At 48.0% G+C, this 22,841-nt stretch overlaps 1 protein-coding gene across 1 annotated transcript in view; it reads left to right on the plus strand.

Annotated features, from left to right (window-relative positions):
• Positions 1-22,841, plus strand: part of LOC144688623 (disintegrin and metalloproteinase domain-containing protein 12-like) — an 812,806-nt gene that overhangs the window by 471,177 nt on the left and 318,788 nt on the right. The window lies entirely within an intron of this gene.

A 22,841-nucleotide genomic window follows, 5' to 3' on the forward strand; every position in this document is an offset into this window, starting at 1 on the left:
AGATTAGTAAACAGTGCAGACAGACAGGAGTTTGTTAGATGTGTAAAGAGTGCAGTGAGACAGGGTTTTGTGAGATGGGTAAAGAGTGCAGTGAGACAGGGTTTTGTGAGATGGGTAAATGTGCAGTGAGACAGGGATTTGTGAGATGGGTATAGAGTGCAGTGAGATAGGCGTTTGTGAGATGAGTAAAGACTGCAGTGGGGCAGGTTTTTGAGATGAGTAAAGAGTGCAGTGAGACAGGGGTTTGTGAGATCAGTTTAGAGTGCAGTGAGACAGGGGTTTGTGAGATGGGTAGTGTGCAGTGAGAAAGGGGTTTGTGAGATGGGTAAAGAGTGCAGTGAGACTGGGGTTTTTGTAATGAGAAAAGAGTGCATTGAGACAGGGGTTTGTGAGATGGGGAAAGAGTGCTGTGAGTCAGGGGTTGGTGAGATGGGTAAAGACTGCAGTGAGACCGGGGTTTGTGAGATGTGTAAAGAGTGCAATGAGACAAGGGTTTGTGAGATGTGTAATGAGTGCAGTGAGACAGGTGTTTGTGAGATGGGTAAAGTGTGCAGTGAGACATGGATATGTGAGATGGGTAAAGAGTGCACTGAGACAGTGGTTTGTGAGATGGGTAAAGAGTGCAGTTAAATAGGGGTTTGTGAGATGGGTAAAGAGTGAAGTGTGACAGGGGTATGTGAGATAGGCAAAGAGTGCAGTGAGACAGGGGTTTGTGAGATGTGGAATGAGTGCAGTGAGACAGGTGTTTGTCAGATGAGTAAAGAGTGCAGTGAGACAGAGGATTGTGAGATGGGTAAAGAGTGCAGTGAGACAGGGCTTGGTGGGATGGGTTAAGAGTGCCGTGAGACTGTGGTTTGTGAGATGGGTAAAGAGTGTTGTGAGACCGGGGTTTGTGGGATGACTAAAGAGTGCAATGAGACAGGGGATTGTGGGATGGTTAATGAGTGCAGTGAGACAGGTTTGTGAGATGCGTAAAGTGTGCAGTGTGACAGGGGTTTGGTGGATGAGTTAAGAGTGCAGAGAGACAGGTGTTTGTGAGATGGGTAAAGGGCGCAGTGCGTTGGGTTCATGAGATGGGTAAAGAGTGCAGTGAGACAGGGGTTTGTGAGATGGTTAAAGAGTCAGTGAGATGGGTTTGTGAGATGGGCAAAGAGTGCAGTGAGACAGGGCTTTGTGAGATGAGTAAAGAGTGCAGTGAGACAGGGGTGTGTGAGATGGGTAAAGAGTGCAGTGAGACGGGTTTGTGAGATGAGTAAAGAGTGCAGTGAGACAGGGGTTTTTGAGATGGGTAAAGATTGCAGCGAGACAGGGGTTTCTGAGATGAGTTAAGAGTGCTGTGAGACAGGGGTTTGTGAGATGGGTAAAGATTGCAGTGACCAGGGATTTGTGAGATGAGTAATGAGTGCAGTGAGACCGGGGTTTGTGAGATGTGTAAAGATTGCAGTGAGACAGGGGTTTGTGAGATGAGAAAAGAGTGCAGTGAGACAGGGGTTTGTGAGATGAGTAAAGAGTGCAGTGAGACAGGGGTTTGTGAGATGGGTAAAGAGTGCAGTGAGACAGTGGTTTGTGAGATGTGTAAAGAGTGCAGTGAGACAGGGGTTTGTGAGATTGCTTAAGAGTGCAGAGAGACAGGGGTTTGTGAGATGTGTGAAGAGTGCAGTGAGAAAGGGGTTTGTGAGATGGCTTAAGAATGCAGTGAGACAGGGGTTTTGTGAGATGGGTAAAGAGTGCAGTGCGACAGGGGTTTGTGAGATGAGTTAAGAGTGCAGTGAGACAGAGGATTGTGAGATGTGTAAAGGGTGCAGTGAGACAGGGCTTGGTGGGATGGGCAAAGATTGCAGTGAGACAGGGGTTTATGGGATGAGTAAAGAGTGCAGTGAGAAAGGGTTTTGTGAGTTGGGTAAAGAGTGCAGTGAGGCGGGTTTGTGAGATGAGTAAAGAGCGCAGTGAGACAGGTGTATGTCGGATGCGTAAAGAGTGCAGTGAGACAGGGTTTTGTGAGTTGGGTAAAGAGTGCAGTGAGACGGGGTTGTGAGATGTGTAATGAGTGCAGTGAGACAGGGGTTTGTGAGATGAGTAAAGAGTGCAGTGAGACAGGGGTTTTTGAGATGGGTAAAGATTGCAGCGAGACAGGGGTTTCTGAGATGAGTAAAGAGTGCTGTGAGACAGGCGTTTGTGAGATGGGTAAAGATTGCAGTGAGACAGGGATTTGTGAGATGAGTAATGAGTGCAGTGAGACCGGGGTTTGTGAGATGTGTAAAGATTGCAGTGAGACAGGGGTTTGTGCGATGAGTGAAGAGTGCAGTGAGACAGGGGTTTGTGAGATGAGTAAAGAGTGCAGTGAGACAGGGGTTTGTGAGATGGGTAAAGAGTGCAGTGAGACAGGGGTTTGTGAGATGAGTAAATAGTGCAGTGAGACAGGGGTTTGTGAGATGGCTTAAGAGTGAAGAGAGACAGTGGTTTGTGAGATGTGTGAAGAGTGCAGTGAGAAAGGGGTTTGTGAGATGGCTTAAGATTGCAGTGAGACAGGGGTTTTGTGAGATGGGTAAAGAGTGCAGTGAGACAGGGGTTTGTGAGATGTGTAAAGAGTGCAGTGCGACAGGGGTTTGTGAGATGAGTAAAGTATGTAGTGAGACAGGGGTTTGTGAGATGGGTAAAGAGTTCAGTGAGACAGGGGTTTGTGAGATGTTTAACGAGTGCAGTGAGTCAGGCGTTTGTGAGTTGGGTAAAGAGTTCAGCGAGACAGGGGTTTGTGAGATTAGTAAAGAGTGCAGACAGACAGGAGTTTGTGAGATGTGTAAAGAGTGCAGTGAGACAGGGTTTTGTGAGATGGGTAAAGAGTGCAGTGAGACAGGGGTTTGTGAGATGGGTAAATGTGCAGTGAGACAGGGGTTTGTGAGATGGGTATAGAGTGCAGTGAGATAGGCGTTTGTGAGATGAGTAAAGACTGCAGTGGGGCAGGTTTTTGAGATGAGTAAAGAGTGCAGTGAGACAGGGGTTTGTGGGATGACTAAAGAGTGCAGTGAGACAGGTGTTTGTGGGATGAGTAAAGAGTGCAGTGAGACAGGAGTTTGTGAGACGGGTAAAGAGTTCAGTGAGACAGGGGTTTGTGAGAGGGGTAAAGAGTGCAGTGAGACGCGTTTGTGAGATGGGTAAATAGTGCAGTGAGACAGGGGTTTGTGAGATGGGTAAAGAGTGCAGTGAGACAGGGGTTTGTGAGATGTGTAATGAGTGTAGTGAGACAGCAGTTTGTAAGATGGGTAAAGAGAGCAGTGAGACAGGGGTTTGTGAGATGAGTAAAGAGTGCAATGAGACAGGGGTTTGTAAGATGGGTAAAGAGTGCAGTGAGACAGGGGTTTGTCAGATGAGTAAAGAGCGCAGTGAGACAGTGGTTTGTGAGATGGGTAAAGATTGCAGTGGACGGATTTGTGAGATGGGTAAAGAGTGCAGTGAGACGGGTTGGCGAGATGGGTAAAGAGTGCAGTGAGACAGGGGTTTGCGAGATGGGTAAAGTTTGCAGTGAGACAGGGGTTTGTGAGATGGGTAAAGAGGGCAGTGAGACAGTGGTTTGTGAGATGGGTAAGGAGTGCAGTGAGACAGGGGTTTGTGAGAAGGGTAAAGAGGGCAGTGAGACAGGGGTTTGTGAGATGGGTAAAGAGTGCAATGAGACAGGAGTTTGCGAGATGCGTAAATACTGTAGTGAGACAGGGGTTTGTGGGATGACTAAAGAGTGCAGTGAGACAGGCGTTTGTGGGATGAGTAAAGAGTGCAGTGAGACAGGAGTTTGTGAGACGGGTAAAGAGTTCAGTGAGACAGGGGTTTGTGAGAGGGGTAAAGAGTGCAGTGAGACGCGTTTGTGAGATGGGTAAATAGTGCAGTGAGACAGGGGTTTGTTAGATGGGTAAAGAGTGCAGTGAGACAGGGGTTTCTGAGACGGGTAATGAGTGTAGTGAGACAGCAGTTTGTAAGATGGGTAAAGAGTGCAGTGAGACAGGGGTTTGTGAGATGAGTAAAGAGCGCAGTGAGACAGTGGTTTGTGAGATGGGTAAAGAGTGCAGTGAGACAGGTGTATGTCGGATGCGTAAAGAGTCCAGTGAGACAGGGTTTTGTGAGTTGGGTAAAGAGTGCAGTGAGTCGGGTTTGTGAGATGTGTAATGAGTGCAGTGAGACAGGGGTTTGTGAGATGAGTAAAGAGTGCAGTGAGACAGGGGTTTTTGAGATGGGTAAAGATTGCCGCGAGACAGGGGTTTCTGAGATGAGTTAAGAGTGCTGTGAGACAGGGGTTTGTGAGATGGGTAAAGATTGCAGTGACCAGGGATTTGTGAGATGAGTAATGAGTGCAGTGAGACCGGGGTTTGTGAGATGTGTAAAGATTGCGGTGAGACAGGGGTTTGTGAGATGAGAAAAGAGTGCAGTGAGACAGGGGTTTGTGAGATGAGTAAAGAGTGCAGTGAGACAGGGGTTTGTGAGATGGGTAAAGAGTGCAGTGAGACAGTGGTTTGTGAGATGTGTAAAGAGTGCAGTGAGACAGGGGTTTGTGAGATTGCTTAAGAGTGCAGAGAGACAGGGGTTTGTGAGATGTGTGAAGAGTGCAGTGAGAAAGGGGTTTGTGAGATGGCTTAAGAATGCAGTGAGACAGGGGTTTTGTGAGATGGGTAAAGAGTGCAGTGCGACAGGGGTTTGTGAGATGAGTTAAGAGTGCAGTGAGACAGAGGATTGTGAGATGTGTAAAGGGTGCAGTGAGACAGGGCTTGGTGGGATGGGCAAAGATTGCAGTGAGACAGGGGTTTATGGGATGAGTAAAGAGTGCAGTGAGAAAGGGTTTTGTGAGTTGGGTAAAGAGTGCAGTGAGGCGGGTTTGTGAGATGAGTAAAGAGCGCAGTGAGACAGGTGTATGTCGGATGCGTAAAGAGTGCAGTGAGACAGGGTTTTGTGAGTTGGGTAAAGAGTGCAGTGAGACGGGGTTGTGAGATGTGTAATGAGTGCAGTGAGACAGGGGTTTGTGAGATGAGTAAAGAGTGCAGTGAGACAGGGGTTTTTGAGATGGGTAAAGATTGCAGCGAGACAGGGGTTTCTGAGATGAGTAAAGAGTGCTGTGAGACAGGCGTTTGTGAGATGGGTAAAGATTGCAGTGAGACAGGGATTTGTGAGATGAGTAATGTGTGCAGTGAGACCGGGGTTTGTGAGATGTGTAAAGATTGCAGTGAGACAGGGGTTTGTGCGATGAGTGAAGAGTGCAGTGAGACAGGGGTTTGTGAGATGAGTAAAGAGTGCAGTGAGACAGGGGTTTGTGAGATGGGTAAAGAGTGCAGTGAGACAGGGGTTTGTGAGATGAGTAAATAGTGCAGTGAGACAGGGGTTTGTGAGATGGCTTAAGAGTGAAGAGAGACAGTGGTTTGTGAGATGTGTGAAGAGTGCAGTGAGAAAGGGGTTTGTGAGATGGCTTAAGATTGCAGTGAGACAGGGGTTTTGTGAGATGGGTAAAGAGTGCAGTGAGACAGGGGTTTGTGAGATGTGTAAAGAGTGCAGTGCGACAGGGATTTGTGAGATGAGTAAAGTATGTAGTGAGACAGGGGTTTGTGAGATGGGTAAAGAGTTCATTGAGACAGGGGTTTGTGAGATGTTTAACGAGTGCAGTGAGTCAGGCGTTTGTGAGTTGGGTAAAGAGTTCAGCGAGACAGGGGTTTGTGAGATTAGTAAACAGTGCAGACAGACAGGAGTTTGTTAGATGTGTAAAGAGTGCAGTGAGACAGGGTTTTGTGAGATGGGTAAAGAGTGCAGTGAGACAGGGTTTTGTGAGATGGGTAAATGTGCAGTGAGACAGGGGTTTGTGAGATGGGTATAGAGTGCAGTGAGATAGGCGTTTGTGAGATGAGTAAAGACTGCAGTGGGGCAGGCTTTTGAGATGAGTAAAGAGTGCAGTGAGACAGGGGTTTGTGAGATCAGTTTAGAGTGCAGTGAGACAGGGGTTTGTGAGATGGGTAGTGTGCAGTGAGAAAGGGGTTTGTGAGATGGGTAAAGAGTGCAGTGAGACTGGGGTTTTTGTAATGAGAAAAGAGTGCATTGAGACAGGGGTTTGTGAGATGGGTAAAGAGTGCTGTGAGTCAGGGGTTGGTGAGATGGGTAAAGACTGCAGTGAGACCGGGGTTTGTGAGATGTGTAAAGAGTGCAATGAGACAAGGGTTTGTGAGATGTGTAATGAGTGCAGTGAGACAGGTGTTTGTGAGATGGGTAAAGTGTGCAGTGAGACATGGATATGTGAGATGGGTAAAGAGTGCACTGAGACAGTGGTTTGTGAGATGGGTAAAGAGTGCAGTTAAATAGGGGTTTGTGAGATGGGTAAAGAGTGAAGTGTGACAGGGGTATGTGAGATAGGCAAAGAGTGCAGTGAGACAGGGGTTTGTGAGATGTGGAATGAGTGCAGTGAGACAGGTGTTTGTCAGATGAGTAAAGAGTGCAGTGAGACAGAGGATTGTGAGATGGGTAAAGAGTGCAGTGAGACAGGGCTTGGTGGGATGGGTTAAGAGTGCCGTGAGACTGTGGTTTGTGAGATGGGTAAAGAGTGTTGTGAGACCGGGGTTTGTGGGATGACTAAAGAGTGCAATGAGACAGGGGATTGTGGGATGGTTAATGAGTGCAGTGAGACAGGTTTGTGAGATGCGTAAAGTGTGCAGTGTGACAGGGGTTTGGTGGATGAGTTAAGAGTGCAGAGAGACAGGTGTTTGTGAGATGGGTAAAGGGCGCAGTGCGTTGGGTTCATGAGATGGGTAAAGAGTGCAGTGAGACAGGGGTTTGTGAGATGGTTAAAGAGTCAGTGAGATGGGTTTGTGAGATGGGCAAAGAGTGCAGTGAGACAGGGCTTTGTGAGATGAGTAAAGAGTGCAGTGAGACAGGGGTGTGTGAGATGGGTAAAGAGTGCAGTGAGACGGGTTTGTGAGATGAGTAAAGAGTGCAGTGAGACAGGGGTTTTTGAGATGGGTAAAGATTGCAGCGAGACAGGGGTTTCTGAGATGAGTTAAGAGTGCTGTGAGACAGGGGTTTGTGAGATGAGAAAAGAGTGCAGTGAGACAGGGGTTTGTGAGATGAGTAAAGAGTGCAGTGAGACAGGGGTTTGTGAGATGGGTAAAGAGTGCAGTGAGACAGTGGTTTGTGAGATGTGTAAAGAGTGCAGTGAGACAGGGGTTTGTGAGATTGCTTAAGAGTGCAGAGAGACAGGGGTTTGTGAGATGTGTGAAGAGTGCAGTGAGAAAGGGGTTTGTGAGATGGCTTAAGAATGCAGTGAGACAGGGGTTTTGTGAGATGGGTAAAGAGTGCAGTGCGACAGGGGTTTGTGAGATGAGTTAAGAGTGCAGTGAGACAGAGGATTGTGAGATGTGTAAAGGGTGCAGTGAGACAGGGCTTGGTGGGATGGGCAAAGATTGCAGTGAGACAGGGGTTTATGGGATGAGTAAAGAGTGCAGTGAGAAAGGGTTTTGTGAGTTGGGTAAAGAGTGCAGTGAGGCGGGTTTGTGAGATGAGTAAAGAGCGCAGTGAGACAGGTGTATGTCGGATGCGTAAAGAGTGCAGTGAGACAGGGTTTTGTGAGTTGGGTAAAGAGTGCAGTGAGACGGGGTTGTGAGATGTGTAATGAGTGCAGTGAGACAGGGGTTTGTGAGATGAGTAAAGAGTGCAGTGAGACAGGGGTTTTTGAGATGGGTAAAGATTGCAGCGAGACAGGGGTTTCTGAGATGAGTAAAGAGTGCTGTGAGACAGGCGTTTGTGAGATGGGTAAAGATTGCAGTGAGACAGGGATTTGTGAGATGAGTAATGAGTGCAGTGAGACCGGGGTTTGTGAGATGTGTAAAGATTGCAGTGAGACAGGGGTTTGTGCGATGAGTGAAGAGTGCAGTGAGACAGGGGTTTGTGAGATGAGTAAAGAGTGCAGTGAGACAGGGGTTTGTGAGATGGGTAAAGAGTGCAGTGAGACAGGGGTTTGTGAGATGAGTAAATAGTGCAGTGAGACAGGGGTTTGTGAGATGGCTTAAGAGTGAAGAGAGACAGTGGTTTGTGAGATGTGTGAAGAGTGCAGTGAGAAAGGGGTTTGTGAGATGGCTTAAGATTGCAGTGAGACAGGGGTTTTGTGAGATGGGTAAAGAGTTCAGTGAGACAGGGGTTTGTGAGATGTGTAAAGAGTGCAGTGCGACAGGGGTTTGTGAGATGAGTAAAGTATGTAGTGAGACAGGGGTTTGTGAGATGGGTAAAGAGTTCAGTGAGACAGGGGTTTGTGAGATGTTTAACGAGTGCAGTGAGTCAGGCGTTTGTGAGTTGGGTAAAGAGTTCAGCGAGACAGGGGTTTGTGAGATTAGTAAAGAGTGCAGACAGACAGGAGTTTGTGAGATGTGTAAAGAGTGCAGTGAGACAGGGTTTTGTGAGATGGGTAAAGAGTGCAGTGAGACAGGGGTTTGTGAGATGGGTAAATGTGCAGTGAGACAGGGGTTTGTGAGATGAGTAAAGAGTGCAGTGAGACAGGGGTTTGTGAGATGGGTAAAGAGTGCAGTGAGACAGGGGTTTGTGAGATGAGTAAATAGTGCAGTGAGACAGGGGTTTGTGAGATGGCTTAAGAGTGAAGAGAGACAGTGGTTTGTGAGATGTGTGAAGAGTGCAGTGAGAAAGGGGTTTGTGAGATGGCTTAAGATTGCAGTGAGACAGGGGTTTTGTGAGATGGGTAAAGAGTTCAGTGAGACAGGGGTTTGTGAGATGTGTAAAGAGTGCAGTGCGACAGGGGTTTGTGAGATGAGTAAAGTATGTAGTGAGACAGGGGTTTGTGAGATGGGTAAAGAGTTCAGTGAGACAGGGGTTTGTGAGATGTTTAACGAGTGCAGTGAGTCAGGCGTTTGTGAGTTGGGTAAAGAGTTCAGCGAGACAGGGGTTTGTGAGATTAGTAAAGAGTGCAGACAGACAGGAGTTTGTGAGATGTGTAAAGAGTGCAGTGAGACAGGGTTTTGTGAGATGGGTAAAGAGTGCAGTGAGACAGGGGTTTGTGAGATGGGTAAATGTGCAGTGAGACAGGGGTTTGTGAGATGGGTATAGAGTGCAGTGAGATAGGCGTTTGTGAGATGAGTAAAGACTGCAGTGGGGCAGGTTTTTGAGATGAGTAAAGAGTGCAGTGAGACAGGGGTTTGTGAGATCAGTTTAGAGTGCAGTGAGACAGGGGTTTGTGAGATGGGTAGTGTGCAGTGAGAAAGGGGTTTGTGAGATGGGTAAAGAGTGCAGTGAGACTGGGGTTTTTGTAATGAGAAAAGAGTGCCTTGAGACAGGGGTTTGTGAGATGGGTAAAGAGTGCTGTGAGTCAGGGGTTGGTGAGATGGGTAAAGACTGCAGTGAGACCGGGGTTTGTGAGATGTGTAAAGAGTGCAATGAGACAAGGGTTTGTGAGATGTGTAATGAGTGCAGTGAGACAGGTGTTTGTGAGATGGGTAAAGTGTGCAGTGAGACATGGATATGTGAGATGGGTAAAGAGTGCACTGAGACAGTGGTTTGTGAGATGGGTAAAGAGTGCAGTTAAATAGGGGTTTGTGAGATGGGTAAAGAGTGAAGTGTGACAGGGGTATGTGAGATAGGCAAAGAGTGCAGTGAGACAGGGGTTTGTGAGATGTGGAATGAGTGCAGTGAGACAGGTGTTTGTCAGATGAGTAAAGAGTGCAGTGAGACAGAGGATTGTGAGATGGATAAAGAGTGCAGTGAGACAGGGCTTGGTGGGATGGGTTAAGAGTGCCGTGAGACTGTGGTTTGTGAGATGGGTAAAGAGTGTTGTGAGACCGGGGTTTGTGGGATGACTAAAGAGTGCAATGAGACAGGGGATTGTGGGATGGTTAATGAGTGCAGTGAGACAGGTTTGTGAGATGCGTAAAGTGTGCAGTGTGACAGGGGTTTGGTGGATGAGTTAAGAGTGCAGAGAGACAGGTGTTTGTGAGATGGGTAAAGGGCGCAGTGCGTTGGGTTCATGAGATGGGTAAAGAGTGCAGTGAGACAGGGGTTTGTGAGATGGTTAAAGAGTCAGTGAGATGGGTTTGTGAGATGGGCAAAGAGTGCAGTGAGACAGGGCTTTGTGAGATGAGTAAAGAGTGCAGTGAGACAGGGGTGTGTGAGATGGGTAAAGAGTGCAGTGAGACGGGTTTGTGAGATGGGTAAAGAGTGCAGTGAGACAGGGGTTGGCGAGATGAGTAAAGAGTGCAGTGAGACAGGGGTGTGTGAGATGGGTAAAGAGTGCAGTGAGACGGATTTGTGAGATTTATTTACACTGCAGTGAGACAGGGGTTGGCGAGATGGGTAAAGAGTGCAGTGAGACAGGGGTTTGCGAGATGGGTAATGAGTGCAGTGAGACAGGGGTTTGTGAGATGTGTAAAGAGTGCCATGAGACGGGTTTGTGAGATGGGTAAAGAGTGCAGTGAGACAGGGGTTTGTGAGAAGTGTAAAGAGGGCAGTGAGACAGAGGTTTGTGAGATGGGTAAAGAGTGCTGTGAGACAGGAGTTTGCAAGATGGGTAAAGAGTGCAGTGAGACAGCGGTTTGTGAGATGAGTAAAGAGTGCAATGAGACAGGGGTTTGTAAGATGGGTAAAGAGTGCAGTGAGACAGGTGTTTGTTAGATGAGTAAAGAGCGCAGTGAGACAGGGGTTTGTGAGATGGGTAAAGAGTGCAGTGAGACAGGTGTTTGTGGGATGGGTAAAGAGTGCAGTGAGACAGGGGTTTCTGAGTTGGGTAAAGAGTGCAGTGAGACGGGTTTGTGAGATGTGTAAGAGTGCAGTGAGACATGGGTTTTTGAGATGGGTAAAGATTGAGGCAAGACAGGGGTTTCTGAGATGAGTAACGACTGCTGTGAGACAGGGGTTTGTGAGATTGGTAAAGTTTGCAGTGAGACAGTTGTTTGAGAGATGAGTAATGAGTGCTGTGAGACCGGGGTTTGTGAGATGTGTAAAGATTGCAGTGAGACAGGGGTTTGTGAGATGAGTAAAGAGTGCAGTGAGACTGGGGTTTGTGAAATGGGTAAAGATTCCAGTGAGACAGGGGTTTGTGAGATGAGTAAAGAGTGTAGTGAGACCGGAGTTTGTGAGATGGGTAAAGAGAGCAGTGTGACATGGGTTTGTGAGATGAGATATGAGTGCAGTGAGACAGGGGTTTGTGAGATGGGTAAAGAGTGCAGTGAGACAGGGGTTTGTGAGATGAGTAAAGAGTGCAGTGAGACAGGGGTTTGTGGGATGGGTAGAGAGTGCAGTGGGACAGGGTTGGTGTGATGAGTAAAGAGTGCAGTGAGACAAGTGTTTGTCAGATGGGTAAAGAGTGCAGTGTGACAGGGGTTTGTGAGATGGGTAAATAGTGCAGTGAGACGGGTTTGTGAGATGAGTAAAGTGAGCAGTGAGAAAGGGGTTTGTGAGATGAGTAAAGAGTGCAGTGAGACAGGGGTTTGTGAGATGGGTAAAGAGTGCAGTGAGATAGGGGTTTGTGAGATGAGTAAAGAGTGCAGTGAGACAGGGGTTTGTGAGATGGGTAAAGAGTGCAGTGAGATAGGGGTTTGTGAGATGAGTAAAGAGTGCAGTGAGACAGGGGTTTGTGAGATGGCTTAAGAGTGCAGTGAGACAGGGGTTTGTGAGATGTGTAAAGAGTGCAGTGAGACAGGTGTTTGTGAGATGGTTAAAGAGGGCAGTGAGACAAGGGTTTGTGAGATGGGTATAGAGTGCAGTGAGACAGGGGTGTGTGAGATGGGTAAAGAGTGCAGTGAGACTAGTTTCTGAGATTGGTAAAGAGTGCAGTGAGTCAGTGGTTGGCGAGATGGGTAAAGAGTGCAGTGAGACAGGGGTGTGTGAGATGGGTAAAGAGTGCAGTGAGACGGATTTGTGAGATGGGCAAAGAGTGCTATGAGACGGGTTGGCGAGATGGGTAAAGAGTGCAGTGAGACAGGGTTTTGCGAGATGGGTAAAGTTTGCAGTGAGACAGGGGTTTGTGAGATGGGTTAAGAGTGCAGTCAGACAGGGGTTTGTGAGATGGGTAAGGAGTGCAGTGAGACAGGGGTTTGTGAGAAGTGTAAAGAGGGCAGTGAGACAGGGGTTTGTGAGATGGGTAAAGAGTGCAGTGAGACGCGTTTGTGAGATGGGTAAAGATTGCAGTGAGACAGGGATTTGTGAGATGAGTAATGAGTGCAGTGAGACCGGGGTTTGTGAGATGTGTAAAGATTGCAGTGAGACAGGGGTTTGTGCGATGAGTGAAGAGTGCAGTGAGACAGGGGTTTGTGAGATGAGTAAAGAGTGCAGTGAGACAGGGGTTTGTGAGATGGGTAAAGAGTGCAGTGAGACAGGGGTTTGTGAGATGAGTAAATAGTGCAGTGAGACAGGGGTTTGTGAGATGGCTTAAGAGTGAATAGAGACAGTGGTTTGTGAGATGTGTGAAGAGTGCAGTGAGAAAGGGGTTTGTGAGATGGCTTAAGATTGCAGTGAGACAGGGGTTTTGTGAGATGGGTAAAGAGTGCAGTGAGACAGGGGTTTGTGAGATGTGTAAAGAGTGCAGTGCGACAGGGGTTTGTGAGATGAGTAAAGTATGTAGTGAGACAGGGGTTTGTGAGATGGGTAAAGAGTTCAGTGAGACAGGGGTTTGTGAGATGTTTAACGAGTGCAGTGAGTCAGGCGTTTGTGAGTTGGGTAAAGAGTTCAGCGAGACAGGGGTTTGTGAGATTAGTAAAGAGTGCAGACAGACAGGAGTTTGTGAGATGTGTAAAGAGTGCAGTGAGACAGGGTTTTGTGAGATGGGTAAAGAGTGCAGTGAGACAGGGGTTTGTGAGATGGGTAAATGTGCAGTGAGACAGGGGTTTGTGAGATGGGTATAGAGTGCAGTGAGATAGGGGTTTGTGAGATGAGTAAAGAGTGCAGTGAGACAGGGGTTTGTGAGATCAGTTTAGAGTGCAGTGAGACAGGGGTTTGTGAGATGGGTAGTGTGCAGTGAGAAAGGGGTTTGTGAGATGGGTAAAGAGTGCAGTGAGACTGGGGTTTTTGTAATGAGAAAAGAGTGCCTTGAGACAGGGGTTTGTGAGATGAGTAAAGAGTGCTGTGAGTCAGGGGTTGGTGAGATGGGTAAAGACTGCAGTGAGACCGGGGTTTGTGAGATGTGTAAAGAGTGCAATGAGACAAGGGTTTGTGAGATGTGTAATGAGTGCAGTGAGACAGGTGTTTGTGAGATGGGTAAAGTGTGCAGTGAGACATGGATATGTGAGATGGGTAAAGAGTGCACTGAGACAGTGGTTTGTGAGATGGGTAAAGAGTGCAGTTAAATAGGGGTTTGTGAGATGGGTAAAGAGTGAAGTGTGACAGGGGTATGTGAGATAGGCAAAGAGTGCAGTGAGACAGGGGTTTGTGAGATGTGGAATGAGTGCAGTGAGACAGGTGTTTGTCAGATGAGTAAAGAGTGCAGTGAGACAGAGGATTGTGAGATGGGTAAAGAGTGCAGTGAGACAGGGCTTGGTGGGATGGGTTAAGAGTGCCGTGAGACTGTGGTTTGTGAGATGGGTAAAGAGTGTTGTGAGACCGGGGTTTGTGGGATGACTAAAGAGTGCAATGAGACAGGGGATTGTGGGATGGTTAATGAGTGCAGTGAGACAGGTTTGTGAGATGCGTAAAGTGTGCAGTGTGACAGGGGTTTGGTGGATGAGTTAAGAGTGCAGAGAGACAGGTGTTTGTGAGATGGGTAAAGGGCGCAGTGCGTTGGGTTCATGAGATGGGTAAAGAGTGCAGTGAGACAGGGGTTTGTGAGATGGTTAAAGAGTCAGTGAGATGGGTTTGTGAGATGGGCAAAGAGTGCAGTGAGACAGGGCTTTGTGAGATGAGTAAAGAGTGCAGTGAGACAGGGGTGTGTGAGATGGGTAAAGAGTGCAGTGAGACGGGTTTGTGAGATGGGTAAAGAGTGCAGTGAGACAGGGGTTGGCGAGATGAGTAAAGAGTGCAGTGAGACAGGGGTGTGTGAGATGGGTAAAGAGTGCAGTGAGACGGATTTGTGAGATTTATTTACACTGCAGTGAGACAGGGGTTGGCGAGATGGGTAAAGAGTGCAGTGAGACAGGGGTTTGCGAGATGGGTAATGAGTGCAGTGAGACAGGGGTTTGTGAGATGTGTAAAGAGTGCCATGAGACGGGTTTGTGAGATGGGTAAAGAGTGCAGTGAGACAGGGGTTTGTGAGAAGTGTAAAGAGGGCAGTGAGACAGAGGTTTGTGAGATGGGTAAAGAGTGCTGTGAGACAGGAGTTTGCAAGATGGGTAAAGAGTGCAGTGAGACAGCGGTTTGTGAGATGAGTAAAGAGTGCAATGAGACAGGGGTTTGTAAGATGGGTAAAGAGTGCAGTGAGACAGGTGTTTGTTAGATGAGTAAAGAGCGCAGTGAGACAGGGGTTTGTGAGATGGGTAAAGAGTGCAGTGAGACAGGTGTTTGTGGGATGGGTAAAGAGTGCAGTGAGACAGGGGTTTCTGAGTTGGGTAAAGAGTGCAGTGAGACGGGTTTGTGAGATGTGTAAGAGTGCAGTGAGACATGGGTTTTTGAGATGGGTAAAGATTGAGGCAAGACAGGGGTTTCTGAGATGAGTAACGACTGCTGTGAGACAGGGGTTTGTGAGATTGGTAAAGTTTGCAGTGAGACAGTTGTTTGAGAGATGAGTAATGAGTGCTGTGAGACCGGGGTTTGTGAGATGTGTAAAGATTGCAGTGAGACAGGGGTTTGTGAGATGAGTAAAGAGTGCAGTGAGACTGGGGTTTGTGAAATGGGTAAAGATTCCAGTGAGACAGGGGTTTGTGAGATGAGTAAAGAGTGTAGTGAGACCGGAGTTTGTGAGATGGGTAAAGAGAGCAGTGTGACATGGGTTTGTGAGATGAGATATGAGTGCAGTGAGACAGGGGTTTGTGAGATGGGTAAAGAGTGCAGTGAGACAGGGGTTTGTGAGATGAGTAAAGAGTGCAGTGAGACAGGGGTTTGTGGGATGGGTAGAGAGTGCAGTGGGACAGGGTTGGTGTGATGAGTAAAGAGTGCAGTGAGACAAGTGTTTGTCAGATGGGTAAAGAGTGCAGTGTGACAGGGGTTTGTGAGATGGGTAAATAGTGCAGTGAGACGGGTTTGTGAGATGAGTAAAGTGAGCAGTGAGAAAGGGGTTTGTGAGATGGGTAAAGAGTGCACTGAGACAGAGGATTGTGAGATGTGTAAAGGGTGCAGTGAGACAGGGCTTGGTGGGATGGGCAAAGATTGCAGTGAGACAGTGGTTTATGGGATGAGTAAAGAGTGCAGTGAGACCACGGTTTGTGGGATGAGTAAAGAGTGCAATGAGATAGGGGGTTGTCAGATGAGTAAAGAGCGCAGTGAGACAGTGGTTTGTGAGATGGGGAAAGAGGGCAGTGAGACAGGTGTATGTCGGATGCGTAAAGAGTGCAGTGAGAAAGGGTTTTGTGAGTTGGGTAAAGAGTGCAGTGAGGCGGGTTTGTGAGATGAGTAAAGAGTGCAGTGAGACTGGGGTTTTTGAGATGGGTAAAGATTGCAGCGAGACAGGGGTTTCTGAGATGAGTAAAGAGTGCTGTGAGACAGGGGTTGTGAGATGGGTAAAGATTGAAGTGAGACAGGGATTTGTGAGATGAGTAATGAGTGTAGTGAGACCGGGGTTTGTGAGATGTGTAAAGATTGCAGTGAGACAGTGGTTTGTGAGATGAGTAAAGAGTGCAGTGAGACAGGGGTTTGTGAGATGAGTAAAGAGTGCAGTGAGACAGGGGTTTGTGAGATGGGTAAAGAGTGGAGTGAGACAGGGGTTTGTGAGATGGCTTAAGAGTGAAGAGAGACAGGGGTTTGTGAGATGTGTGAAGAGTGCAGTGAGAAAGGGGTTTGTGAGATGGCTTAAGATTACAGTGAGACAGGGGTTTTGTGAGATGGGTAAAGAGTGCAGTGAGACAGGGGTTTGTGAGATGTGTAAAGAGTGCAGTGAGACAGGGGTTTGTGAGATAAGTAAAGTATGTATTGAGACAGGGGTTTGTGAGGTGGGTAAAGAGTTCAGTGAGACAGGGGTTTGTGAGATGTTTAACGAGTGCTGTGAGTCAGGCGTTTGTGAGTTGGGTAAAGAGTTAAGCGAGACAGGAGTTTGTGAGATTAGTAAAGAGTGCAGTGAGACAGGGGTTTGTGAGATGTGTAAAGAGTGCAGTGAGACAGGTGTTTGTGAGATGGTTAAAGAGGGCAGTGAGACAGGGGTTTGTGAGATGGGTATAGAGTGCAGTGAGACAGGGGTGTGTGAGACGGGTAAAGAGTGCAGTGAGACAGGAGTTTGTGAGATGTGTAAAGAGTGCAGTGAGACAGGGTTTTGTGAGATGGGTAAAGAGTGCAGTGAGACAGGGGTTTGTGAGATGGGTAAATGTGCAATGAGACAGGGGTTTGTGAGATGGGTATAGAGTGCAGTGAGATAGGCTTTTTTGAGATGAGTAAAGACTGCAGTGGGGCAGGTTTTTGAGATGAGTAAAGAGTGCAGTGAGACAGGGGTTTGTGAGATCAGTTAAGAGTGCAGTGAGACAGGGGTTTGTGAGTTGGGTAAAGAGTGCAGTGAGACAGGGGTTTGTGAGATGGGTAAAGAGTGCAGTGAGACAGGGGTTTGTGGGATGAGTAAAGAGTGCAGTGAGACCCGGGTTTGTGGGATGAGTAAAGAGTGCAGTGAGACAGGGGTTTTTGGGATGAGTAAAGAGTGCACTGAGACAGGGGTTTGTGGGATGGGTAACGAGTGCAGTGAGACAGGGGTTTGTGAGATGTGTAAACAGTGCAGTGTGACAGGGGTTGTGAGATGAGTAAAGAGGGCAGTGAGTCAGGGGTTTGTGAGATGAGTTAAGAGGGCAGTGAGACGGTGGTTTGTGAGATGGGTAGAGAGTGCAGTGAGACGGGTTTGTAAGATGAGTAAAGAGTGCAGGGAGACAGGGGTTTGTGAGATGGGTAAAGAATGCAGTGAGACAGGAGTTTGTGAGATGGATAGTGTGCAGTGAGAAAGGGGTTTGTGAGATGGGTAAAGAGTGCAGTGAGACTGGGGTTTTTGAGATGAGAAAAGAGTGCATTGAGACAGGGGTTTGTGAGATGGGTAAAGAGTGCTGTGAGCCAGGGGTTGGTGAGATGGGTAAAGACTGCAGTGAGACCGGGGTTTGTGAGATGGGTAAAGTGTGCAGTGAGACATGGATATGTGAGATGGGTAAAGAGTGCACTGAGACAGTGGTTTGTGAGATGGGTAAAGAGTGCAGTTAAATAGGGGTTTGTGAGATGGGGAAAGAGTGCAGTGAGACTGGGCTTTCTGTGATGGGTAATGAGTGCAGTGAGGCAGGGGTTTGTGGGTTGAGTATAGAGTGCAGTGAGACAGGGGTTTGTGGGATGAGTTAAGAGTGCAGTGAGACGGGTTTGTGAGATGGGTAAAGAGTGAAGTGTGACAGGGGTATGTGCGATAGGCAAAGAGTGCAGTGAGACAGGGGTTTGTGAGATGGGTAAAGAGTTCTGTGAGACAGGGGTTTGTGAGATGAGTAAAGAGAGCAGTGGGACAGGGGTTTGTGAGATCGCTTAAGAGTGCAGTGAGACAGGGGTTTTGTGCGATGGGTAAAGAGTGCAGTGAGACAGGGGTTTGTGAGATGTGTAAAGAGTACAGTGAGACAGGGGTTTGTGAGATGAGTAAAGTGTGCAGTGAGACAGGGGTCTGTGAGATGAGTAAAGAGTGCACTGAATCAGGGGTTTGTGAGATGGGTAATAAATGCAGTGAGACAGGGGTTTGTGAGATGGATAAAGAGTGCAGTGAGACAGGGGTTTGTGGCATGAGTATAGAGTGCAGTGAGACGGGTTTGTGGGAGTGGTAAAGAGCGCAGTGAGACAGTGGTTTGTGAGATGAGGTTAGAGTGCAGTGAGACGGGTTTGTGAGATGGGTAAAGAGTGCAGTGAGACAGGGGTTTGTGAGATAGGTAAAGAGGGCCGTGAGACAGGGGTTTGTGAGATGGGGAAGGAGTCCAGTGAGACAGGGTTTGCGAGATGGGTAAAGAGTGCAGTGAGACAGGGGTTTGTTAGATGGGTACAGAGTCCAGTGAGACAGGGGTTTGCGAGGTGGGTAAAGAGTGCAGTGAGACAGGCGTTTGCGAGATGGGTATAGAGTGCAGTGAGACTGGGGTTTGTGAGATGTGTAAAGAGTGCAGTGAGGCAGTGGTTTGTGAGATGAGTAAAGTGTGCAGTGTGACAGGGGTCTGTGAGATGAGTAAAGTGTTCAGTGAATCAGGGGTTTGTGAGATGTGCAAAGAGTGCAGTGAGACAGGGGTTTGTGAGATGGGCAAAGAATGCAGTGAGACAGGCGTTTGCCAGATGGGTAAAGAGTGCAGTGAGACAGGGGTTTGTGAGATGGGTAAAGAGTGCAGTGAGACGGGTTTGTCAGCTGAGTTAAGTGTGCAGTGAGACAGGGGTTCTGTGAGATGAGTAAAGAGAGCAGTGCGACAGGGGTTTATGAGATGGCTTAAGAGTGCATTGAGACTGGGGTTTTGTGAGATGGGTAATGAGTGCATTGAAACAGGGATTTGTGAGATGGATAAAGAGTGCAGTGAGACAGGGGTTTGTGGCATGAGTATAGAGTGCAGTGAGGCAGGGGTTTGTGTGATTGGTAAAAAGTGCAGTGAGACAGTGGTTTGTGAGATGAGTTTAGAGTGCAGTGAGACGGGTTTGTCAGATGGGTAAAGAGTGCAGTGAGACAGGGGTTTGTGAGATGAGTAAAGAGTGCTGTGAGACAGGGGTTTGTGAGGTGGGGATAGAGTCCAGTGAGACAGGGGCATGCGAAATGGGTAAAGAGTCCAGTGAGACAGGGGTTTGCGAGATGGGTAAAGAGTGCAGTGAGACAGGCGTTTGCGAGATGGGTAAAGAGTGCAGTGAGACAGGGGTTTGTGAGATGCGCAAAGAGTGCAGTGAGACGGGTTTGTCAGCTGAGTTAAGTGTGCAGCGAGACTGGTTTGTGAGATGGGTAAAGAGTGCAGTGAGATGGGTTTGTGAGATGTGTAAAGAGTGCAGTGAGACTGGGGTTTGTGAGATGTGTAAAGAATGCAGTGAGACAGGGGTTTGTCAGATGGTTAAAGAGTGCAGTGAGACAGGGGTTTGTGGGATTGGTAAAGGGTGCAATGAGACAGGGGTTTGTGAGATGGGCAAAGAGTGCAGTGAGACGGGTTTGTCAGCTGAGTTAAGTGTGCAGTGAGACAGGGGTTCTGTGAGATGAGTAAAGAGAGCAGTGAGACAGGGGTTTATGAGATGGCTTAAGAGTGCATTGAGACTGTGGTTTTGTGAGATGGGTAATGAGTGCAGTGAAACAGGGGTTTATGAGATGGGTAAAGAGTGCAGTGAGTCAAGGGTTTGTGTGATGGGTAAAGAGTGCAGTGAGACAGGGGTTTGTGGGATGGGTTAAGAGTGCATTGAGACAGGGATTTGTGAGATGGATAAAGAGTGCAGTGAGACAGGGGTTTGTGGCATGAGTATAGAGTGCAGTGAGACAGGGGTTTGTGGGTTTGGTAAAAAGTGCAGTGAGACAGTGGTTTGTGAGATGAGTTTAGAGTGCAGTGAGACGGGTTTGTCAGATGGGTAAAGAGTGCAGTGAGACAGGGGTTTGTGAGATGAGTAAAGAGTGCCGTGAGACAGGGGTTTGTGAGGTGGGGAAAGAGTCCAGTGTGACAGGGGTATGCGAGATGGGTAAAGAGTCCAGTCAGATAGGGGTTTGCGAGATGGGTAAAGAGTGCAGTGAGACAGGCGTTTGCGAGATGGGTAAAGAGTGCAGCGAGACGGGTTTGTGAGATGGGTAAAGAGTGCAGTGAGACAGGGGTTTGTGAGATGAATAAAGAGAGCAGTGAGACAGGGGTTTGTGAGATGGCTTAAGAGTGCAGTGAGACAGGGGTTTTGTGCGATGGGTAAAGAGTGCAGTGAGACAGGGGTTTGTGAGATGTGTAAAGAGTGCAGTAAGACAGTGGTTTGTGAGATGAGTAAAGTGTGCAGTGAGACAGGGGTCTGTGAGAAGAGTAAAGAGTGCAGTGAATCAGGGGTTTGTGAGATGGGTAAAGAGGTTAGTGAGATAGGGGTTTGTGAGATGGGTAAATAGTGCAGTGAGACAGGAGTTTTTGAGATGGGTAAAGAGTGCAGTGAGACAGGGGTTTGTGAGAGAGGTAAAGAGTGCAGCGTGACATGGGTTGTGAGATGAGTAAAGAGGACAGTGAGACAGAGGTTTGTGAGATGGGTAAAGAGTGCAGTGCGACTGGTTTGTGAGATGGGTAAAGATTGCAGTGAGACTAGTTTGTGAGATGGGTAAAGAGTGCAGTCAGACAGGTTTTGCGAGATGGGTAAAGAGTCCAGTGAGACAGGGGTTTGCGAGATGGGGAAAGAGTCCAGTGAGACAGGGTTTGCGAGATGGGTAAAGAGTGCAGTGAGACAGGGGTTTGTTAGATGGGTACAGAGTCCAGTGAGACAGGGGTTTGCGAGATGGGTAAAGAGTGCAGTGAAACAGGGGTTTGTTAGATGGGTACAGAGTCCAGTGAGACAGGGGTTTGCGAGATGGGTAAAGAGTCCAGTGAGACAGGGGTTTGCGAGATGGGTAAAGAGTGCAGTGAGACAGGCGTTTGCGAGATGGGTAAAGATTGCAGTGAGACAGGGGTTTGTGAGATATGTAATGAGTGCAGTGAGACAGTGGTTTGTGAGATGAGTAAAGTGTGCAGTGAGACAGGGGTCTGTGAGATGAGTAAAGAGTGCAGTTATTCAGGGGTTTGTGAGATATGCAAAGAGTGCAGTGAGACAGGGATTTGTGAGATGGGCAATGATTGCAGTGAGACAGGCGTTTGCGAGACGGGTAAAGAGTGCAGTGAGACTTGTTTGTCAGCTGAGTTAAGTGTGCAGTGAGACAGGGGTATGTGAGATGAGTAAAGTGTGCAGTGAGACAGGGGTCTCTGAGATTAGTAAAGAGTGCAGTGCGTCAGGGCTTTGTGAGTTGGGTAAAGAGTGCAGTGAGACAGGGGTTTGTGAGATGGGTAAAGAGTGCAGTGAGACGGGTTTGTGAGATAGGTAAAGAGTGCAGTGAGACAGGGGTTTGTGAGATGGGTAAAGAGTGCAGTGAGACAGGGGTTTGTGAGATAGGTAAAGAGTGCCATGAGACAGGGGTTTGTGAGATGGGGAAATAGTCCAGTGAGACAGGGGTTTGTGAGATGGGTAAAGAGTGCAGTGAGACAGGGGTTTGTGAGATGGGTAAAGACTCCAGTGAGACAGGGGTATGCGAGATGGGTAAAGAGTCCAGTGAGACAGGGGTTTGCGAGATGGGTAAATAGTGCAGTGAGACATGCGTTTGCGAGATGGGTAAAGAGTGCAGTGAGACAGGGGTTTGTGAGATGGGCAAAGAGTGCAGTGAGACGGTTTTGTCAGCTGAGTTAAGTGTGCAGCGAGACGGGTTTGTGCGATGGGTAAAGAGTGCAGTGAGACAGTGGTTTGTGAGATGTGTAAAGAGTGCTGTGAGACAGTGGTTTGTGAGATGAGTAAAGTGTGCAGTGAGACAGGGGTCTGTGAGATGAGTAAAGAGTCCAGTGAATCAGGGGTTTGTGAGATGGTTAAAGAGGTTAGTGAGATAGGGGTTTGTGAGATGGGTAAATAGTGCAGTGAGACAGGAGTTTTTGAGATGGGTAAAGATTGCAGTGAGACAGGGGTTTGTGAGACGTGCAAAGAGTGCAGTGTGACAGGGGTTGTGAGATGAGTAAAGAGGACAGTGAGACAGAGGTTTGTGGGATGAGTAAACAGGGCTGTGAGACAGGGGTTTGTGAGATGGGTAAAGAGTGCAGTGAGACAGAGGTTTGTGAGATGGGTAAAGAGTGCAGTGAGACAGGTTTGTGAGATGTGTAAAGATTGCAGTGAGACGGGTTTGTGAGATGGGTAAAGAGTGCAGTGAGACAGGGGTTTGTGAGATGGGTTAAGGGTGCAGTGAGACGGGTTTGTGTGATGGGTAAAGAGTGCAGTGAGACCGGGCTTTGTGAGATTAGTAAAGAGTGCAGTGAGACAGGGGTTTGTGAGATGTGTAAAGAGTGCAGTGAGACAGTGGTTTGTGATATGGGTAAAGAGTGCAGTGAGACAGGGATTTGTGAGATGGGTAAAGAGTGCAGTGAGACAGGGGATTGTGAGATGGGTAAAGAGTGCAGTGAGACAGGGGATTGTGGGATGGGTAAAGAGTGCAGTGAGTCAGGGGTTTGTGAGATGAGTAAAGAGTGCCGTGAGACTGGGGATTGTGGGATGGGTAAAGAGTGCAGTGAGACAGGGGTTTGTGAGATGGGTAAAGAGTGCAGTGAGACAGGGGTTTGTGAGATGGGTAAAGAGTGCAGTGAGACAGGGGTTTGTGAGATGTGTAAAAAGTGCAGTGGGACAGGGGTTTGTGGGTTGGGTAAAGAGAGCAGTGAGACAGGGTTCTGTGTGATGAGTAAAGCGTGCATTGAGACAGGGGTTTGTGAGATGGGTAAAAAGTGCAGTGAGACAGGGGTTTGTGGGATGGCTAAAGAGTGCAGTGAGACAGTGGTTTGTGTGTTGGTTAAAGAGTGCAGTGAGACAGGTTTTTGAGATGGGTAAAGAGTTCAGTAAGTTGGGTTTGTGAGATGGGTAAAGAGTGCAGTGAGATGGGTTTGTCAGATGAGTAAGGAGATGGGAGAGAGAGAAGGTTTGCTATTTCTTACTGATTCTGCGATTATGACACTTGCGGATTACCTGGAATCTTTTGGACCAATAGCAGTTGATTTCTTAATAGCTTCCTCTTTGTCACCCCGTGGCCAAGAAGGAAAAAATGGTGCCAGTTTGCAAACCAA

Source organism: Cetorhinus maximus, chromosome 1 (assembly GCF_964194155.1).
Source record: "Cetorhinus maximus chromosome 1, sCetMax3.hap1.1, whole genome shotgun sequence".
Classification (NCBI taxonomy): Eukaryota; Metazoa; Chordata; class Chondrichthyes; order Lamniformes; family Cetorhinidae; genus Cetorhinus; species Cetorhinus maximus.